This window comes from Salmo salar, unplaced genomic scaffold (genome assembly GCF_965601325.2).
Source record: "Salmo salar unplaced genomic scaffold, fSalSal1 ptg000135l, whole genome shotgun sequence".
Taxonomy (NCBI): Eukaryota; Metazoa; Chordata; class Actinopteri; order Salmoniformes; family Salmonidae; genus Salmo; species Salmo salar.
In genome coordinates, this window is record NW_027675320.1 from 660,796 (window position 1) to 679,039 (window position 18,244).

An 18,244-nucleotide genomic window follows, 5' to 3' on the forward strand; every position below is an offset into this window, starting at 1 on the left:
TAGACTTGAAATTACACCCAGCCCCTAAAACTAGTGAATATGTCATGCTCTGCATTGGCCGGGAATCGAACCCGGGTCAACTGCTTGGAAGGCAGCTATGCTCACCACTATACCACCAATGCTATGTGAAGCTCGCTAGCAACATGGAGACATCGATTCATATCCTGACCGTCATTTTTGTGGAAAGTGAAAATTATTTGACCAAACGGATCGTTGGTGTTAGTGTACGATTATGGCTTAGGGTGCGAGAGGTCCCTGGTTAAAAAATCTATCATTTTAATCAGTACCTGTTACCTTCAGATTAGTCCCGTGACACTTGTGGGGAACGTAGGGCAAAACTGAGAACATTGTGACAAGTGGGGTCACATTAGTTTGTTGCCCAAAGATTTTGGATTCTACAAACAGAAGTTGGCACATAAAGGGTTCCGACTTCAGACGGGTCCCCTGACACTTGTGGGGGACGTAGAGACAAATTGGGAACACCAAAGTGTTCGTGAGGGCCTCCCCTTTCCGGGGAGTGGTCATACAAATTTGTAGGTCAAACGGTTCAGAAGCTGCAGATGTTTTTGTGAGAAGACCGATTATAGGTATGTCTCATGGTTTGACTAACACCGCTCTAGCTCCACCACCTTTCATTGCAGATGTGGAGGTGTAACATAAACAGTTATGGAGGCTTGAGACAGATACGACACATCTCAATCTCTCTAGTTGAAAACTGATCGATTTGAATGGGTATTTTTTACATTCGTTTACTTTGATTCACGTACTGATGCATCAGTCAACTCAAAATAAATGAGCTCCATTCTTTTTGAAGTTTTATTTTTTCAGTTTCTCTTTTAAAATATTAATTGATCTCATTTTGCTCAATATTCATTTGTCAACACTCATCATCAGTTTGCTGTCGCGGCTTAAGAAGACAGAATGTGAAAAACACAGCAGATGAAATACAAAAGATTTGAACTGAAGCCTGGTCAACAGTTTGGAAGACTGCTATGCTCACAAGTATAGCACAAACACTCACATGAGGTTCAATCTTTCCAAGCACCATGGACAAGAACAATGGATATCCTCATTGTCATTGCCGCAGAAAGCAAAACTATTTTGTTATTGTGTAAGGCTCGTTGGTCTAGGGGTATGATTCTCGCATAGGGTGCGAGAGGTCCCGGGTTCAAATCCCGGATGAGCCCTTTTGCAGATCTTTTAACAAGCTCAGAGAGGCAGATCTCAGGCCACTGGTCGCAAACAGCCACCTCTTGGGCGCAGGACGAGGTGGCTGAATGGTTTAGGCGATGGACAGCTAATCTATTGTCATATTCACTAGTTGGCTCAATGTCGCACTTCATTTAGAAAACCTGCAAAAAGTAAGAGCAAATCGTACTTCCACGAAGATTGATTCCAATGTAATAGACTTGAAATTACACCCAGCCCCTAAAACAAGTGAATATGTCATGCTCTGCATTGGCCGGGAATCGAACCCGGGTCAACTGCTTGGAAGGCAGCTATGCTCACCACTATACCACCAATGCTATGTGAAGCTCGCTAGCAACATGGAGACATCGATTCATATCCTGACCGTCATTTTTGTGGAAAGTGAAAATTATTTGACCAAACGGATCGTTGGTGTTAGTGTACGATTATGGCTTAGGGTGCGAGAGGTCCCTGGTTAAAAAATCTATCATTTTAATCAGTACCTGTTACCTTCAGATTAGTCCCGTGACACTTGTGGGGAACGTAGGGCAAAACTGAGAACATTGTGACAAGTGGGGTCACATTAGTTTGTTGCCCAAAGATTTTGGATTCTACAAACAGAAGTTGGCACATAAAGGGTTCCGACTTCAGACGGGTCCCCTGACACTTGTGGGGGACGTAGAGACAAATTGGGAACACCAAAGTGTTCGTGAGGGCCTCCCCTTTCCGGGGAGTGGTCATACAAATTTGTAGGTCAAACGGTTCAGAAGCTGCAGATGTTTTTGTGAGAAGACCGATTATAGGTATGTCTCATGGTTTGACTAACACCGCTCTAGCTCCACCACCTTTCATTGCAGATGTGGAGGTGTAACATAAACAGTTATGGAGGCTTGAGACAGATACGACACATCTCAATCTCTCTAGTTGAAAACTGATCGATTTGAATGGGTATTTTTTACATTCGTTTACTTTGATTCACGTACTGATGCATCAGTCAACTCAAAATAAATGAGCTCCATTCTTTTTGAAGTTTTATTTTTTCAGTTTCTCTTTTAAAATATTAATTGATCTCATTTTGCTCAATATTCATTTGTCAACACTCATCATCAGTTTGCTGTCGCGGCTTAAGAAGACAGAATGTGAAAAACACAGCAGATGAAATACAAAAGATTTGAACTGAAGCCTGTTCAACAGTTTGGAAGACTGCTATGCTCACAAGTATAGCACAAACACTCACATGAGGTTCAATCTTTCCAAGCACCATGGACAAGAACAATGGATATCCTCATTGTCATTGCCGCAGAAAGCAAAACTATTTTGTTATTGTGTAAGGCTCGTTGGTCTAGGGGTATGATTCTCGCATAGGGTGCGAGAGGTCCCGGGTTCAAATCCCGGATGAGCCCTTTTGCAGATCTTTTAACAAGCTCAGAGAGGCAGATCTCAGGCCACTGGTCGCAAACAGCCACCTCTTGGGCGCAGGACGAGGTGGCTGAATGGTTTAGGCGATGGACAGCTAATCTATTGTCATATTCACTAGTTGGCTCAATGTCGCACTTCATTTAGAAAACCTGCAAAAAGTAAGAGCAAATCGTACTTCCACGAAGATTGATTCCAATGTAATAGACTTGAAATTACACCCAGCCCCTAAAACATTTGAATATGTCATGCTCTGCATTGGCCGGGAATCGAACCCGGGTCAACTGCTTGGAAGGCAGCTATGCTCACCACTATACCACCAATGCTATGTGAAGCTCGCTAGCAACATGGAGACATCGATTCATATCCTGACCGTCATTTTTGTGGAAAGTGAAAATTATTTGACCAAACGGATCGTTGGTGTTAGTGTACGATTATGGCTTAGGGTGCGAGAGGTCCCTGGTTAAAAAATCTATCATTTTAATCAGTACCTGTTACCTTCAGATTAGTCCCGTGACACTTGTGGGGAACGTAGGGCAAAACTGAGAACATTGTGACAAGTGGGGTCACATTAGTTTGTTGCCCAAAGATTTTGGATTCTACAAACAGAAGTTGGCACATAAAGGGTTCCGACTTCAGACGGGTCCCCTGACACTTGTGGGGGACGTAGAGACAAATTGGGAACACCACCGTGTTCGTGAGGGCCTCCCCTTTCCGGGGAGTGGTCATACGAATTTGTAGGTCAAACGGTTCAGAAGCTGCAGATGTTTTTGTGAGAAGACCGATTATAGGTATGTCTCATGGTTTGACTAACACCGCTCTAGCTCCACCACCTTTCATTGCAGATGTGGAGGTGTAACATAAACAGTTATGGAGGCTTGAGACAGATACGACACATCTCAATCTCTCTAGTTGAAAACTGATCGATTTGAATGGGTATTTTTTACATTCGTTTACTTTGATTCACGTACTGATGCATCAGTCAACTCAAAATAAATGAGCTCCATTCTTTTTGAAGTTTTATTTTTTCAGTTTCTCTTTTAAAATATTAATTGATCTCATTTTGCTCAATATTCATTTGTCAACACTCATCATCAGTTTGCTGTCGCGGCTTAAGAAGACAGAATGTGAAAAACACAGCAGATGAAATACAAAAGATTTGAACTGAAGCCTGTTCAACAGTTTGGAAGACTGCTATGCTCACAAGTATAGCACAAACACTCACATGAGGTTCAATCTTTCCAAGCACCATGGACAAGAACAATGGATATCCTCATTGTCATTGCCGCAGAAAGCAAAACTATTTTGTTATTGTGTAAGGCTCGTTGGTCTAGGGGTATGATTCTCGCTTAGGGTGCGAGAGGTCCCGGGTTCAAATCCCGGATGAGCCCTTTTGCAGATCTTTTAACAAGCTCAGACAGGCTGATCTCAGGCCACTGGTCGCAAACAGCCACCTCTTGGGCGCAGGACGAGGTGGCTGAATGGTTTAGGCGATGGACAGCTAATCTATTGTCATATTCACTAGTTGGCTCAATGTCGCACTTCATTTAGAAAACCTGCAAAAAGTAAGAGCAAATCGTACTTCCACGAAGATTGATTCCAATGTAATAGACTTGAAATTACACCCAGCCCCTAAAACAAGTGAATATGTCATGCTCTGCATTGGCCGGGAATCGAACCCGGGTCAACTGCTTGGAAGGCAGCTATGCTCACCACTATACCACCAATGCTATGTGAAGCTCGCTAGCAACATGGAGACATCGATTCATATCCTGACCGTCATTTTTGTGGAAAGTGAAAATTATTTGACCAAACGGATCGTTGGTGTTAGTGTACGATTATGGCTTAGGGTGCGAGAGGTCCCTGGTTAAAAAATCTATCATTTTAATCAGTACCTGTTACCTTCAGATTAGTCCCGTGACACTTGTGGGGAACGTAGGGCAAAACTGAGAACATTGTGACAAGTGGGGTCACATTAGTTTGTTGCCCAAAGATTTTGGATTCTACAAACAGAAGTTGGCACATAAAGGGTTCCGACTTCAGACGGGTCCCCTGACACTTGTGGGGGACGTAGAGACAAATTGGGAACACCACCGTGTTCGTGAGGGCCTCCCCTTTCCGGGGAGTGGTCATACGAATTTGTAGGTCAAACGGTTCAGAAGCTGCAGATGTTTTTGTGAGAAGACCGATTATAGGTATGTCTCATGGTTTGACTAACACCGCTCTAGCTCCACCACCTTTCATTGCAGATGTGGAGGTGTAACATAAACAGTTATGGAGGCTTGAGACAGATACGACACATCTCAATCTCTCTAGTTGAAAACTGATCGATTTGAATGGGTATTTTTTACATTCGTTTACTTTGATTCACGTACTGATGCATCAGTCAACTCAAAATAAATGAGCTCCATTCTTTTTGAAGTTTTATTTTTTCAGTTTCTCTTTTAAAATATTAATTGATCTCATTTTGCTCAATATTCATTTGTCAACACTCATCATCAGTTTGCTGTCGCGGCTTAAGAAGACAGAATGTGAAAAACACAGCAGATGAAATACAAAAGATTTGAACTGAAGCCTGTTCAACAGTTTGGAAGACTGCTATGCTCACAAGTATAGCACAAACACTCACATGAGGTTCAATCTTTCCAAGCACCATGGACAAGAACAATGGATATCCTCATTGTCATTGCCGCAGAAAGCAAAACTATTTTGTTATTGTGTAAGGCTCGTTGGTCTAGGGGTATGATTCTCGCATAGGGTGCGAGAGGTCCCGGGTTCAAATCCCGGATGAGCCCTTTTGCAGATCTTTTAACAAGCTCAGAGAGGCAGATCTCAGGCCACTGGTCGCAAACAGCCACCTCTTGGGCGCAGGACGAGGTGGCTGAATGGTTTAGGCGATGGACAGCTAATCTATTGTCATATTCACTAGTTGGCTCAATGTCGCACTTCATTTAGAAAACCTGCAAAAAGTAAGAGCAAATCGTACTTCCACGAAGATTGATTCCAATGTAATAGACTTGAAATTACACCCAGCCCCTAAAACAAGTGAATATGTCATGCTCTGCATTGGCCGGGAATCGAACCCGGGTCAACTGCTTGGAAGGCAGCTATGCTCACCACTATACCACCAATGCTATGTGAAGCTCGCTAGCAACATGGAGACATCGATTCATATCCTGACCGTCATTTTTGTGGAAAGTGAAAATTATTTGACCAAACGGATCGTTGGTGTTAGTGTACGATTATGGCTTAGGGTGCGAGAGGTCCCTGGTTAAAAAATCTATCATTTTAATCAGTACCTGTTACCTTCAGATTAGTCCCGTGACACTTGTGGGGAACGTAGGGCAAAACTGAGAACATTGTGACAAGTGGGGTCACATTAGTTTGTTGCCCAAAGATTTTGGATTCTACAAACAGAAGTTGGCACATAAAGGGTTCCGACTTCAGACGGGTCCCCTGACACTTGTGGGGGACGTAGAGACAAATTGGGAACACCACCGTGTTCGTGAGGGCCTCCCCTTTCCGGGGAGTGGTCATACGAATTTGTAGGTCAAACGGTTCAGAAGCTGCAGATGTTTTTGTGAGAAGACCGATTATAGGTATGTCTCATGGTTTGACTAACACCGCTCTAGCTCCACCACCTTTCATTGCAGATGTGGAGGTGTAACATAAACAGTTATGGAGGCTTGAGACAGATACGACACATCTCAATCTCTCTAGTTGAAAACTGATCGATTTGAATGGGTATTTTTTACATTCGTTTACTTTGATTCACGTACTGATGCATCAGTCAACTCAAAATAAATGAGCTCCATTCTTTTTGAAGTTTTATTTTTTCAGTTTCTCTTTTAAAATATTAATTGATCTCATTTTGCTCAATATTCATTTGTCAACACTCATCATCAGTTTGCTGTCGCGGCTTAAGAAGACAGAATGTGAAAAACACAGCAGATGAAATACAAAAGATTTGAACTGAAGCCTGTTCAACAGTTTGGAAGACTGCTATGCTCACAAGTATAGCACAAACACTCACATGAGGTTCAATCTTTCCAAGCACCATGGACAAGAACAATGGATATCCTCATTGTCATTGCCGCAGAAAGCAAAACTATTTTGTTATTGTGTAAGGCTCGTTGGTCTAGGGGTATGATTCTCGCATAGGGTGCGAGAGGTCCCGGGTTCAAATCCCGGATGAGCCCTTTTGCAGATCTTTTAACAAGCTCAGAGAGGCAGATCTCAGGCCACTGGTCGCAAACAGCCACCTCTTGGGCGCAGGACGAGGTGGCTGAATGGTTTAGGCGATGGACAGCTAATCTATTGTCATATTCACTAGTTGGCTCAATGTCGCACTTCATTTAGAAAACCTGCAAAAAGTAAGAGCAAATCGTACTTCCACGAAGATTGATTCCAATGTAATAGACTTGAAATTACACCCAGCCCCTAAAACAAGTGAATATGTCATGCTCTGCATTGGCCGGGAATCGAACCCGGGTCAACTGCTTGGAAGGCAGCTATGCTCACCACTATACCACCAATGCTATGTGAAGCTCGCTAGCAACATGGAGACATCGATTCATATCCTGACCGTCATTTTTGTGGAAAGTGAAAATTATTTGACCAAACGGATCGTTGGTGTTAGTGTACGATTATGGCTTAGGGTGCGAGAGGTCCCTGGTTAAAAAATCTATCATTTTAATCAGTACCTGTTACCTTCAGATTAGTCCCGTGACACTTGTGGGGAACGTAGGGCAAAACTGAGAACATTGTGACAAGTGGGGTCACATTAGTTTGTTGCCCAAAGATTTTGGATTCTACAAACAGAAGTTGGCACATAAAGGGTTCCGACTTCAGACGGGTCCCCTGACACTTGTGGGGGACGTAGAGACAAATTGGGAACACCACCGTGTTCGTGAGGGCCTCCCCTTTCCGGGGAGTGGTCATACGAATTTGTAGGTCAAACGGTTCAGAAGCTGCAGATGTTTTTGTGAGAAGACCGATTATAGGTATGTCTCATGGTTTGACTAACACCGCTCTAGCTCCACCACCTTTCATTGCAGATGTGGAGGTGTAACATAAACAGTTATGGAGGCTTGAGACAGATACGACACATCTCAATCTCTCTAGTTGAAAACTGATCGATTTGAATGGGTATTTTTTACATTCGTTTACTTTGATTCACGTACTGATGCATCAGTCAACTCAAAATAAATGAGCTCCATTCTTTTTGAAGTTTTATTTTTTCAGTTTCTCTTTTAAAATATTAATTGATCTCATTTTGCTCAATATTCATTTGTCAACACTCATCATCAGTTTGCTGTCGCGGCTTAAGAAGACAGAATGTGAAAAACACAGCAGATGAAATACAAAAGATTTGAACTGAAGCCTGTTCAACAGTTTGGAAGACTGCTATGCTCACAAGTATAGCACAAACACTCACATGAGGTTCAATCTTTCCAAGCACCATGGACAAGAACAATGGATATCCTCATTGTCATTGCCGCAGAAAGCAAAACTATTTTGTTATTGTGTAAGGCTCGTTGGTCTAGGGGTATGATTCTCGCATAGGGTGCGAGAGGTCCCGGGTTCAAATCCCGGATGAGCCCTTTTGCAGATCTTTTAACAAGCTCAGAGAGGCAGATCTCAGGCCACTGGTCGCAAACAGCCACCTCTTGGGCGCAGGACGAGGTGGCTGAATGGTTTAGGCGATGGACAGCTAATCTATTGTCATATTCACTAGTTGGCTCAATGTCGCACTTCATTTAGAAAACCTGCAAAAAGTAAGAGCAAATCGTACTTCCACGAAGATTGATTCCAATGTAATAGACTTGAAATTACACCCAGCCCCTAAAACAAGTGAATATGTCATGCTCTGCATTGGCCGGGAATCGAACCCGGGTCAACTGCTTGGAAGGCAGCTATGCTCACCACTATACCACCAATGCTATGTGAAGCTCGCTAGCAACATGGAGACATCGATTCATATCCTGACCGTCATTTTTGTGGAAAGTGAAAATTATTTGACCAAACGGATCGTTGGTGTTAGTGTACGATTATGGCTTAGGGTGCGAGAGGTCCCTGGTTAAAAAATCTATCATTTTAATCAGTACCTGTTACCTTCAGATTAGTCCCGTGACACTTGTGGGGAACGTAGGGCAAAACTGAGAACATTGTGACAAGTGGGGTCACATTAGTTTGTTGCCCAAAGATTTTGGATTCTACAAACAGAAGTTGGCACATAAAGGGTTCCGACTTCAGACGGGTCCCCTGACACTTGTGGGGGACGTAGAGACAAATTGGGAACACCACCGTGTTCGTGAGGGCCTCCCCTTTCCGGGGAGTGGTCATACGAATTTGTAGGTCAAACGGTTCAGAAGCTGCAGATGTTTTTGTGAGAAGACCGATTATAGGTATGTCTCATGGTTTGACTAACACCGCTCTAGCTCCACCACCTTTCATTGCAGATGTGGAGGTGTAACATAAACAGTTATGGAGGCTTGAGACAGATACGACACATCTCAATCTCTCTAGTTGAAAACTGATCGATTTGAATGGGTATTTTTTACATTCGTTTACTTTGATTCACGTACTGATGCATCAGTCAACTCAAAATAAATGAGCTCCATTCTTTTTGAAGTTTTATTTTTTCAGTTTCTCTTTTAAAATATTAATTGATCTCATTTTGCTCAATATTCATTTGTCAACACTCATCATCAGTTTGCTGTCGCGGCTTAAGAAGACAGAATGTGAAAAACACAGCAGATGAAATACAAAAGATTTGAACTGAAGCCTGTTCAACAGTTTGGAAGACTGCTATGCTCACAAGTATAGCACAAACACTCACATGAGGTTCAATCTTTCCAAGCACCATGGACAAGAACAATGGATATCCTCATTGTCATTGCCGCAGAAAGCAAAACTATTTTGTTATTGTGTAAGGCTCGTTGGTCTAGGGGTATGATTCTCGCATAGGGTGCGAGAGGTCCCGGGTTCAAATCCCGGATGAGCCCTTTTGCAGATCTTTTAACAAGCTCAGAGAGGCAGATCTCAGGCCACTGGTCGCAAACAGCCACCTCTTGGGCGCAGGACGAGGTGGCTGAATGGTTTAGGCGATGGACAGCTAATCTATTGTCATATTCACTAGTTGGCTCAATGTCGCACTTCATTTAGAAAACCTGCAAAAAGTAAGAGCAAATCGTACTTCCACGAAGATTGATTCCAATGTAATAGACTTGAAATTACACCCAGCCCCTAAAACAAGTGAATATGTCATGCTCTGCATTGGCCGGGAATCGAACCCGGGTCAACTGCTTGGAAGGCAGCTATGCTCACCACTATACCACCAATGCTATGTGAAGCTCGCTAGCAACATGGAGACATCGATTCATATCCTGACCGTCATTTTTGTGGAAAGTGAAAATTATTTGACCAAACGGATCGTTGGTGTTAGTGTACGATTATGGCTTAGGGTGCGAGAGGTCCCTGGTTAAAAAATCTATCATTTTAATCAGTACCTGTTACCTTCAGATTAGTCCCGTGACACTTGTGGGGAACGTAGGGCAAAACTGAGAACATTGTGACAAGTGGGGTCACATTAGTTTGTTGCCCAAAGATTTTGGATTCTACAAACAGAAGTTGGCACATAAAGGGTTCCGACTTCAGACGGGTCCCCTGACACTTGTGGGGGACGTAGAGACAAATTGGGAACACCAAAGTGTTCGTGAGGGCCTCCCCTTTCCGGGGAGTGGTCATACAAATTTGTAGGTCAAACGGTTCAGAAGCTGCAGATGTTTTTGTGAGAAGACCGATTATAGGTATGTCTCATGGTTTGACTAACACCGCTCTAGCTCCACCACCTTTCATTGCAGATGTGGAGGTGTAACATAAACAGTTATGGAGGCTTGAGACAGATACGACACATCTCAATCTCTCTAGTTGAAAACTGATCGATTTGAATGGGTATTTTTTACATTCGTTTACTTTGATTCACGTACTGATGCATCAGTCAACTCAAAATAAATGAGCTCCATTCTTTTTGAAGTTTTATTTTTTCAGTTTCTCTTTTAAAATATTAATTGATCTCATTTTGCTCAATATTCATTTGTCAACACTCATCATCAGTTTGCTGTCGCGGCTTAAGAAGACAGAATGTGAAAAACACAGCAGATGAAATACAAAAGATTTGAACTGAAGCCTGTTCAACAGTTTGGAAGACTGCTATGCTCACAAGTATAGCACAAACACTCACATGAGGTTCAATCTTTCCAAGCACCATGGACAAGAACAATGGATATCCTCATTGTCATTGCCGCAGAAAGCAAAACTATTTTGTTATTGTGTAAGGCTCGTTGGTCTAGGGGTATGATTCTCGCATAGGGTGCGAGAGGTCCCGGGTTCAAATCCCGGATGAGCCCTTTTGCAGATCTTTTAACAAGCTCAGAGAGGCAGATCTCAGGCCACTGGTCGCAAACAGCCACCTCTTGGGCGCAGGACGAGGTGGCTGAATGGTTTAGGCGATGGACAGCTAATCTATTGTCATATTCACTAGTTGGCTCAATGTCGCACTTCATTTAGAAAACCTGCAAAAAGTAAGAGCAAATCGTACTTCCACGAAGATTGATTCCAATGTAATAGACTTGAAATTACACCCAGCCCCTAAAACAAGTGAATATGTCATGCTCTGCATTGGCCGGGAATCGAACCCGGGTCAACTGCTTGGAAGGCAGCTATGCTCACCACTATACCACCAATGCTATGTGAAGCTCGCTAGCAACATGGAGACATCGATTCATATCCTGACCGTCATTTTTGTGGAAAGTGAAAATTATTTGACCAAACGGATCGTTGGTGTTAGTGTACGATTATGGCTTAGGGTGCGAGAGGTCCCTGGTTAAAAAATCTATCATTTTAATCAGTACCTGTTACCTTCAGATTAGTCCCGTGACACTTGTGGGGAACGTAGGGCAAAACTGAGAACATTGTGACAAGTGGGGTCACATTAGTTTGTTGCCCAAAGATTTTGGATTCTACAAACAGAAGTTGGCACATAAAGGGTTCCGACTTCAGACGGGTCCCCTGACACTTGTGGGGGACGTAGAGACAAATTGGGAACACCACCGTGTTCGTGAGGGCCTCCCCTTTCCGGGGAGTGGTCATACGAATTTGTAGGTCAAACGGTTCAGAAGCTGCAGATGTTTTTGTGAGAAGACCGATTATAGGTATGTCTCATGGTTTGACTAACACCGCTCTAGCTCCACCACCTTTCATTGCAGATGTGGAGGTGTAACATAAACAGTTATGGAGGCTTGAGACAGATACGACACATCTCAATCTCTCTAGTTGAAAACTGATCGATTTGAATGGGTATTTTTTACATTCGTTTACTTTGATTCACGTACTGATGCATCAGTCAACTCAAAATAAATGAGCTCCATTCTTTTTGAAGTTTTATTTTTTCAGTTTCTCTTTTAAAATATTAATTGATCTCATTTTGCTCAATATTCATTTGTCAACACTCATCATCAGTTTGCTGTCGCGGCTTAAGAAGACAGAATGTGAAAAACACAGCAGATGAAATACAAAAGATTTGAACTGAAGCCTGTTCAACAGTTTGGAAGACTGCTATGCTCACAAGTATAGCACAAACACTCACATGAGGTTCAATCTTTCCAAGCACCATGGACAAGAACAATGGATATCCTCATTGTCATTGCCGCAGAAAGCAAAACTATTTTGTTATTGTGTAAGGCTCGTTGGTCTAGGGGTATGATTCTCGCATAGGGTGCGAGAGGTCCCGGGTTCAAATCCCGGATGAGCCCTTTTGCAGATCTTTTAACAAGCTCAGAGAGGCAGATCTCAGGCCACTGGTCGCAAACAGCCACCTCTTGGGCGCAGGACGAGGTGGCTGAATGGTTTAGGCGATGGACAGCTAATCTATTGTCATATTCACTAGTTGGCTCAATGTCGCACTTCATTTAGAAAACCTGCAAAAAGTAAGAGCAAATCGTACTTCCACGAAGATTGATTCCAATGTAATAGACTTGAAATTACACCCAGCCCCTAAAACAAGTGAATATGTCATGCTCTGCATTGGCCGGGAATCGAACCCGGGTCAACTGCTTGGAAGGCAGCTATGCTCACCACTATACCACCAATGCTATGTGAAGCTCGCTAGCAACATGGAGACATCGATTCATATCCTGACCGTCATTTTTGTGGAAAGTGAAAATTATTTGACCAAACGGATCGTTGGTGTTAGTGTACGATTATGGCTTAGGGTGCGAGAGGTCCCTGGTTAAAAAATCTATCATTTTAATCAGTACCTGTTACCTTCAGATTAGTCCCGTGACACTTGTGGGGAACGTAGGGCAAAACTGAGAACATTGTGACAAGTGGGGTCACATTAGTTTGTTGCCCAAAGATTTTGGATTCTACAAACAGAAGTTGGCACATAAAGGGTTCCGACTTCAGACGGGTCCCCTGACACTTGTGGGGGACGTAGAGACAAATTGGGAACACCACCGTGTTCGTGAGGGCCTCCCCTTTCCGGGGAGTGGTCATACGAATTTGTAGGTCAAACGGTTCAGAAGCTGCAGATGTTTTTGTGAGAAGACCGATTATAGGTATGTCTCATGGTTTCACTAACACCGCTCTAGCTCCACCACCTTTCATTGCAGATGTGGAGGTGTAACATAAACAGTTATGGAGGCTTGAGACAGATACGACACATCTCAATCTCTCTAGTTGAAAACTGATCGATTTGAATGGGTATTTTTTACATTCGTTTACTTTGATTCACGTACTGATGCATCAGTCAACTCAAAATAAATGAGCTCCATTCTTTTTGAAGTTTTATTTTTTCAGTTTCTCTTTTAAAATATTAATTGATCTCATTTTGCTCAATATTCATTTGTCAACACTCATCATCAGTTTGCTGTCGCGGCTTAAGAAGACAGAATGTGAAAAACACAGCAGATGAAATACAAAAGATTTGAACTGAAGCCTGTTCAACAGTTTGGAAGACTGCTATGCTCACAAGTATAGCACAAACACTCACATGAGGTTCAATCTTTCCAAGCACCATGGACAAGAACAATGGATATCCTCATTGTCATTGCCGCAGAAAGCAAAACTATTTTGTTATTGTGTAAGGCTCGTTGGTCTAGGGGTATGATTCTCGCATAGGGTGCGAGAGGTCCCGGGTTCAAATCCCGGATGAGCCCTTTTGCAGATCTTTTAACAAGCTCAGAGAGGCAGATCTCAGGCCACTGGTCGCAAACAGCCACCTCTTGGGCGCAGGACGAGGTGGCTGAATGGTTTAGGCGATGGACAGCTAATCTATTGTCATATTCACTAGTTGGCTCAATGTCGCACTTCATTTAGAAAACCTGCAAAAAGTAAGAGCAAATCGTACTTCCACGAAGATTGATTCCAATGTAATAGACTTGAAATTACACCCAGCCCCTAAAACAAGTGAATATGTCATGCTCTGCATTGGCCGGGAATCGAACCCGGGTCAACTGCTTGGAAGGCAGCTATGCTCACCACTATACCACCAATGCTATGTGAAGCTCGCTAGCAACATGGAGACATCGATTCATATCCTGACCGTCATTTTTGTGGAAAGTGAAAATTATTTGACCAAACGGATCGTTGGTGTTAGTGTACGATTATGGCTTAGGGTGCGAGAGGTCCCTGGTTAAAAAATCTATCATTTTAATCAGTACCTGTTACCTTCAGATTAGTCCCGTGACACTTGTGGGGAACGTAGGGCAAAACTGAGAACATTGTGACAAGTGGGGTCACATTAGTTTGTTGCCCAAAGATTTTGGATTCTACAAACAGAAGTTGGCACATAAAGGGTTCCGACTTCAGACGGGTCCCCTGACACTTGTGGGGGACGTAGAGACAAATTGGGAACACCACCGTGTTCGTGAGGGCCTCCCCTTTCCGGGGAGTGGTCATACGAATTTGTAGGTCAAACGGTTCAGAAGCTGCAGATGTTTTTGTGAGAAGACCGATTATAGGTATGTCTCATGGTTTCACTAACACCGCTCTAGCTCCACCACCTTTCATTGCAGATGTGGAGGTGTAACATAAACAATTATGGAGGCTTGAGACAGATACGACACATCTCAATCTCTCTAGTTGAAAACTGATCGATTTGAATGGGTATTTTTTACATTCGTTTACTTTGATTCACGTACTGATGCATCAGTCAACTCAAAATAAATGAGCTCCATTCTTTTTGAAGTTTTATTTTTTCAGTTTCTCTTTTAAAATATTAATTGATCTCATTTTGCTCAATATTCATTTGTCAACACTCATCATCAGTTTGCTGTCGCGGCTTAAGAAGACAGAATGTGAAAAACACAGCAGATGAAATACAAAAGATTTGAACTGAAGCCTGTTCAACAGTTTGGAAGACTGCTATGCTCACAAGTATAGCACAAACACTCACATGAGGTTCAATCTTTCCAAGCACCATGGACAAGAACAATGGATATCCTCATTGTCATTGCCGCAGAAAGCAAAACTATTTTGTTATTGTGTAAGGCTCGTTGGTCTAGGGGTATGATTCTCGCATAGGGTGCGAGAGGTCCCGGGTTCAAATCCCGGATGAGCCCTTTTGCAGATCTTTTAACAAGCTCAGAGAGGCAGATCTCAGGCCACTGGTCGCAAACAGCCACCTCTTGGGCGCAGGACGAGGTGGCTGAATGGTTTAGGCGATGGACAGCTAATCTATTGTCATATTCACTAGTTGGCTCAATGTCGCACTTCATTTAGAAAACCTGCAAAAAGTAAGAGCAAATCGTACTTCCACGAAGATTGATTCCAATGTAATAGACTTGAAATTACACCCAGCCCCTAAAACAAGTGAATATGTCATGCTCTGCATTGGCCGGGAATCGAACCCGGGTCAACTGCTTGGAAGGCAGCTATGCTCACCACTATACCACCAATGCTATGTGAAGCTCGCTAGCAACATGGAGACATCGATTCATATCCTGACCGTCATTTTTGTGGAAAGTGAAAATTATTTGACCAAACGGATCGTTGGTGTTAGTGTACGATTATGGCTTAGGGTGCGAGAGGTCCCTGGTTAAAAAATCTATCATTTTAATCAGTACCTGTTACCTTCAGATTAGTCCCGTGACACTTGTGGGGAACGTAGGGCAAAACTGAGAACATTGTGACAAGTGGGGTCACATTAGTTTGTTGCCCAAAGATTTTGGATTCTACAAACAGAAGTTGGCACATAAAGGGTTCCGACTTCAGACGGGTCCCCTGACACTTGTGGGGGACGTAGAGACAAATTGGGAACACCAAAGTGTTCGTGAGGGCCTCCCCTTTCCGGGGAGTGGTCATACAAATTTGTAGGTCAAACGGTTCAGAAGCTGCAGATGTTTTTGTGAGAAGACCGATTATAGGTATGTCTCATGGTTTGACTAACACCGCTCTAGCTCCACCACCTTTCATTGCAGATGTGGAGGTGTAACATAAACAGTTATGGAGGCTTGAGACAGATACGACACATCTCAATCTCTCTAGTTGAAAACTGATCGATTTGAATGGGTATTTTTTACATTCGTTTACTTTGATTCACGTACTGATGCATCAGTCAACTCAAAATAAATGAGCTCCATTCTTTTTGAAGTTTTATTTTTTCAGTTTCTCTTTTAAAATATTAATTGATCTCATTTTGCTCAATATTCATTTGTCAACACTCATCATCAGTTTGCTGTCGCGGCTTAAGAAGACAGAATGTGAAAAACACAGCAGATGAAATACAAAAGATTTGAACTGAAGCCTGTTCAACAGTTTGGAAGACTGCTATGCTCACAAGTATAGCACAAACACTCACATGAGGTTCAATCTTTCCAAGCACCATGGACAAGAACAATGGATATCCTCATTGTCATTGCCGCAGAAAGCAAAACTATTTTGTTATTGTGTAAGGCTCGTTGGTCTAGGGGTATGATTCTCGCATAGGGTGCGAGAGGTCCCGGGTTCAAATCCCGGATGAGCCCTTTTGCAGATCTTTTAACAAGCTCAGAGAGGCAGATCTCAGGCCACTGGTCGCAAACAGCCACCTCTTGGGCGCAGGACGAGGTGGCTGAATGGTTTAGGCGATGGACAGCTAATCTATTGTCATATTCACTAGTTGGCTCAATGTCGCACTTCATTTAGAAAACCTGCAAAAAGTAAGAGCAAATCGTACTTCCACGAAGATTGATTCCAATGTAATAGACTTGAAATTACACCCAGCCCCTAAAACAAGTGAATATGTCATGCTCTGCATTGGCCGGGAATCGAACCCGGGTCAACTGCTTGGAAGGCAGCTATGCTCACCACTATACCACCAATGCTATGTGAAGCTCGCTAGCAACATGGAGACATCGATTCATATCCTGACCGTCATTTTTGTGGAAAGTGAAAATTATTTGACCAAACGGATCGTTGGTGTTAGTGTACGATTATGGCTTAGGGTGCGAGAGGTCCCTGGTTAAAAAATCTATCATTTTAATCAGTACCTGTTACCTTCAGATTAGTCCCGTGACACTTGTGGGGAACGTAGGGCAAAACTGAGAACATTGTGACAAGTGGGGTCACATTAGTTTGTTGCCCAAAGATTTTGGATTCTACAAACAGAAGTTGGCACATAAAGGGTTCCGACTTCAGACGGGTCCCCTGACACTTGTGGGGGACGTAGAGACAAATTGGGAACACCAAAGTGTTCGTGAGGGCCTCCCCTTTCCGGGGAGTGGTCATACAAATTTGTAGGTCAAACGGTTCAGAAGCTGCAGATGTTTTTGTGAGAAGACCGATTATAGGTATGTCTCATGGTTTGACTAACACCGCTCTAGCTCCACCACCTTTCATTGCAGATGTGGAGGTGTAACATAAACAGTTATGGAGGCTTGAGACAGATACGACACATCTCAATCTCTCTAGTTGAAAACTGATCGATTTGAATGGGTATTTTTTACATTCGTTTACTTTGATTCACGTACTGATGCATCAGTCAACTCAAAATAAATGAGCTCCATTCTTTTTGAAGTTTTATTTTTTCAGTTTCTCTTTTAAAATATTAATTGATCTCATTTTGCTCAATATTCATTTGTCAACACTCATCATCAGTTTGCTGTCGCGGCTTAAGAAGACAGAATGTGAAAAACACAGCAGATGAAATACAAAAGATTTGAACTGAAGCCTGTTCAACAGTTTGGAAGACTGCTATGCTCACAAGTATAGCACAAACACTCACATGAGGTTCAATCTTTCCAAGCACCATGGACAAGAACAATGGATATCCTCATTGTCATTGCCGCAGAAAGCAAAACTATTTTGTTATTGTGTAAGGCTCGTTGGTCTAGGGGTATGATTCTCGCATAGGGTGCGAGAGGTCCCGGGTTCAAATCCCGGATGAGCCCTTTTGCAGATCTTTTAACAAGCTCAGAGAGGCAGATCTCAGGCCACTGGTCGCAAACAGCCACCTCTTGGGCGCAGGACGAGGTGGCTGAATGGTTTAGGTGATGGACAGCTAATCTATTGTCATATTCACTAGTTGGCTCAATGTCGCACTTCATTTAGAAAACCTGCAAAAAGTAAGAGCAAATCGTACTTCCACGAAGATTGATTC

The 18,244-nt window shown here is 42.9% G+C and overlaps 26 non-coding genes across 26 annotated transcripts; 13 read left to right on the forward strand and 13 right to left on the reverse strand.

The window, feature by feature from the left end:
* Positions 1–50: 50 nt before the first annotated feature.
* trnag-ucc (transfer RNA glycine (anticodon UCC)) lies at positions 51–122 on the reverse strand. The gene has a single exon. It is a non-coding gene; the product is annotated as a tRNA-Gly (tRNA).
* Positions 123–1,115: 993 nt separating this feature from the next.
* trnap-agg (transfer RNA proline (anticodon AGG)) lies at positions 1,116–1,187 on the forward strand. Its single transcript has one exon. It is a non-coding gene; the product is annotated as a tRNA-Pro (tRNA).
* Positions 1,188–1,454: 267 nt separating this feature from the next.
* Positions 1,455–1,526, reverse strand: trnag-ucc (transfer RNA glycine (anticodon UCC)). The gene has a single exon. It is a non-coding gene; the product is annotated as a tRNA-Gly (tRNA).
* A 993-nt stretch (positions 1,527–2,519) lies between these two features.
* trnap-agg (transfer RNA proline (anticodon AGG)) lies at positions 2,520–2,591 on the forward strand. Its single transcript has one exon. It is a non-coding gene; the product is annotated as a tRNA-Pro (tRNA).
* A 267-nt stretch (positions 2,592–2,858) lies between these two features.
* Positions 2,859–2,930, reverse strand: trnag-ucc (transfer RNA glycine (anticodon UCC)). Its single transcript has one exon. It is a non-coding gene; the product is annotated as a tRNA-Gly (tRNA).
* A 993-nt stretch (positions 2,931–3,923) lies between these two features.
* Positions 3,924–3,995, forward strand: trnap-agg (transfer RNA proline (anticodon AGG)). Its single transcript has one exon. It is a non-coding gene; the product is annotated as a tRNA-Pro (tRNA).
* A 267-nt stretch (positions 3,996–4,262) lies between these two features.
* On the reverse strand, positions 4,263–4,334 carry trnag-ucc (transfer RNA glycine (anticodon UCC)). Its single transcript has one exon. It is a non-coding gene; the product is annotated as a tRNA-Gly (tRNA).
* A 993-nt stretch (positions 4,335–5,327) lies between these two features.
* trnap-agg (transfer RNA proline (anticodon AGG)) lies at positions 5,328–5,399 on the forward strand. The gene has a single exon. It is a non-coding gene; the product is annotated as a tRNA-Pro (tRNA).
* A 267-nt stretch (positions 5,400–5,666) lies between these two features.
* On the reverse strand, positions 5,667–5,738 carry trnag-ucc (transfer RNA glycine (anticodon UCC)). Its single transcript has one exon. It is a non-coding gene; the product is annotated as a tRNA-Gly (tRNA).
* A 993-nt stretch (positions 5,739–6,731) lies between these two features.
* trnap-agg (transfer RNA proline (anticodon AGG)) lies at positions 6,732–6,803 on the forward strand. Its single transcript has one exon. It is a non-coding gene; the product is annotated as a tRNA-Pro (tRNA).
* A 267-nt stretch (positions 6,804–7,070) lies between these two features.
* On the reverse strand, positions 7,071–7,142 carry trnag-ucc (transfer RNA glycine (anticodon UCC)). The gene has a single exon. It is a non-coding gene; the product is annotated as a tRNA-Gly (tRNA).
* Positions 7,143–8,135: 993 nt separating this feature from the next.
* trnap-agg (transfer RNA proline (anticodon AGG)) lies at positions 8,136–8,207 on the forward strand. Its single transcript has one exon. It is a non-coding gene; the product is annotated as a tRNA-Pro (tRNA).
* A 267-nt stretch (positions 8,208–8,474) lies between these two features.
* Positions 8,475–8,546, reverse strand: trnag-ucc (transfer RNA glycine (anticodon UCC)). The gene has a single exon. It is a non-coding gene; the product is annotated as a tRNA-Gly (tRNA).
* Positions 8,547–9,539: 993 nt separating this feature from the next.
* Positions 9,540–9,611, forward strand: trnap-agg (transfer RNA proline (anticodon AGG)). The gene has a single exon. It is a non-coding gene; the product is annotated as a tRNA-Pro (tRNA).
* A 267-nt stretch (positions 9,612–9,878) lies between these two features.
* On the reverse strand, positions 9,879–9,950 carry trnag-ucc (transfer RNA glycine (anticodon UCC)). Its single transcript has one exon. It is a non-coding gene; the product is annotated as a tRNA-Gly (tRNA).
* A 993-nt stretch (positions 9,951–10,943) lies between these two features.
* Positions 10,944–11,015, forward strand: trnap-agg (transfer RNA proline (anticodon AGG)). Its single transcript has one exon. It is a non-coding gene; the product is annotated as a tRNA-Pro (tRNA).
* A 267-nt stretch (positions 11,016–11,282) lies between these two features.
* Positions 11,283–11,354, reverse strand: trnag-ucc (transfer RNA glycine (anticodon UCC)). The gene has a single exon. It is a non-coding gene; the product is annotated as a tRNA-Gly (tRNA).
* Positions 11,355–12,347: 993 nt separating this feature from the next.
* trnap-agg (transfer RNA proline (anticodon AGG)) lies at positions 12,348–12,419 on the forward strand. Its single transcript has one exon. It is a non-coding gene; the product is annotated as a tRNA-Pro (tRNA).
* Positions 12,420–12,686: 267 nt separating this feature from the next.
* trnag-ucc (transfer RNA glycine (anticodon UCC)) lies at positions 12,687–12,758 on the reverse strand. The gene has a single exon. It is a non-coding gene; the product is annotated as a tRNA-Gly (tRNA).
* Positions 12,759–13,751: 993 nt separating this feature from the next.
* trnap-agg (transfer RNA proline (anticodon AGG)) lies at positions 13,752–13,823 on the forward strand. The gene has a single exon. It is a non-coding gene; the product is annotated as a tRNA-Pro (tRNA).
* A 267-nt stretch (positions 13,824–14,090) lies between these two features.
* trnag-ucc (transfer RNA glycine (anticodon UCC)) lies at positions 14,091–14,162 on the reverse strand. The gene has a single exon. It is a non-coding gene; the product is annotated as a tRNA-Gly (tRNA).
* Positions 14,163–15,155: 993 nt separating this feature from the next.
* On the forward strand, positions 15,156–15,227 carry trnap-agg (transfer RNA proline (anticodon AGG)). Its single transcript has one exon. It is a non-coding gene; the product is annotated as a tRNA-Pro (tRNA).
* A 267-nt stretch (positions 15,228–15,494) lies between these two features.
* Positions 15,495–15,566, reverse strand: trnag-ucc (transfer RNA glycine (anticodon UCC)). Its single transcript has one exon. It is a non-coding gene; the product is annotated as a tRNA-Gly (tRNA).
* Positions 15,567–16,559: 993 nt separating this feature from the next.
* Positions 16,560–16,631, forward strand: trnap-agg (transfer RNA proline (anticodon AGG)). Its single transcript has one exon. It is a non-coding gene; the product is annotated as a tRNA-Pro (tRNA).
* A 267-nt stretch (positions 16,632–16,898) lies between these two features.
* trnag-ucc (transfer RNA glycine (anticodon UCC)) lies at positions 16,899–16,970 on the reverse strand. Its single transcript has one exon. It is a non-coding gene; the product is annotated as a tRNA-Gly (tRNA).
* Positions 16,971–17,963: 993 nt separating this feature from the next.
* Positions 17,964–18,035, forward strand: trnap-agg (transfer RNA proline (anticodon AGG)). Its single transcript has one exon. It is a non-coding gene; the product is annotated as a tRNA-Pro (tRNA).
* The last annotated feature ends 209 nt before the right edge of the window (positions 18,036–18,244 follow it).